The sequence below is a fragment of the Schistocerca gregaria genome, chromosome 6 (assembly GCF_023897955.1).
Source record: "Schistocerca gregaria isolate iqSchGreg1 chromosome 6, iqSchGreg1.2, whole genome shotgun sequence".
In the NCBI taxonomy this organism is placed as follows: Eukaryota; Metazoa; Arthropoda; class Insecta; order Orthoptera; family Acrididae; genus Schistocerca; species Schistocerca gregaria.
Genome location: NC_064925.1, coordinates 447,853,143 through 447,854,455, shown reverse-complemented (window position 1 = coordinate 447,854,455; position 1,313 = coordinate 447,853,143). Strand labels below are relative to the sequence as shown.

The 1,313-nt window shown below is 49.8% G+C and overlaps 1 non-coding gene across 1 annotated transcript; it reads left to right on the top strand.

The window, feature by feature from the left end:
* The first annotated feature begins 841 nt into the window (after positions 1-841).
* On the top strand, positions 842-915 carry Trnat-ugu (transfer RNA threonine (anticodon UGU)). Its single transcript has one exon. It is a non-coding gene; the product is annotated as a tRNA-Thr (tRNA).
* Positions 916-1,313: the final 398 nt, after the last annotated feature.

Here is a 1,313-nt window from a genome sequence, read left to right as displayed (position 1 = left end):
CAACCCGATACTCCAACTCGTTCCACACTCTCTCTAGCATATCAGGCGTAACAGTTTGGATAGCTGCTGTTGTTTCTCGTTTCAAATCATCAATGGTGGCTGGGAGAGGAGGCCGTAACACCATATCCTTAACATACCCCCATAAGAAAAACTCGCAGGGGTAAGATCAGGGCTTCTTGGAGGCCAGTGATGAAGTGCTCTGTCACGGGCTGCCTGGCGGCCGATCCATCGCCTCGGGTAGTTGACGTTCAGGTAGTTACGGACAGATAAGTGCCAATGTGGTGGTGCTCCATCCTGCTGAAATATGAATTGTTGTGCTTCTTGTTCGAGCTGAGGGAACAGCCAGTTCTCTAACATCACCAGATACTGTAGTCCAGTTACAGTAGCACCTTCGAAGAAAAAGGGGCCAAAAACTTTATTGGCTGAAATGGCACAGAAAACGTTCACCTTAGGCTAGTCACGTTCATACTGATTTGTTTCCCGCTGAACAACAGTCGTCGATTCACTTCTGCCGTACTCAATAACACAAAAAGGTTTCTGTTGAGTGGTCGCCATCTTAGCATCAACTGACGCTGACGCCTAGTCAACAGCGCCTCAAACAAACAAATGTACAACTAAATGAAACTTTATAGCTCCCTTAATTCGCCGACAGATAGTGCTTAGCTCTGCCTTTTGTCGTTGCAGAGTTTTAAATTCCTAAAGTTGTGGTATTCTTTTTGAATCACCCTGTATATATAGTTAAGGCTCACCGGCCACTTGACCATCTTCTTCTTCTGTGCGAATGCACAAACAGTGCCCGAACTGCCAGAGATAAATCCATGGAGTCGCGCTGTCCTCTGTGTCCTTGGTGGCTCAGATGGACAGAGCGTCTGCCATGTAAGCAGGAGATCCCGGGTTCGAGTCCCGGTCGGGGCACACATTTTCATCTGTCCCCGTTGACGTATGTCAACGCCTGTAAGCAGCTAAGGGTGTTCATTTCATTGTAATTGCAGATGTTGTTTACTAACGAAACTCGGATCTGTTTGCACCCTGATAGTCGCAGACAATGTGTTTACCCAACAGGGTAGCCGAAAGCGCTAACGCGCTGCCTCCTGGACTCGGGTAGGCAAACGGCCCCGGATCGAATCCGCCCGGCGGATTAACGACGAGGGCCGGTGTGCCGGCTAGCCTGGATGTGGTTTTTAGGCGGTAGGTGAATGCCGGACTGGTCCCCACGTTTCGCCTCAGTTTGAAACACGTCTGCACTATTTCACGATTTACACTAGACGCAGACAGTTGGGGTACACTGATTCCGTCCTGGGGGGGAGGGGGGG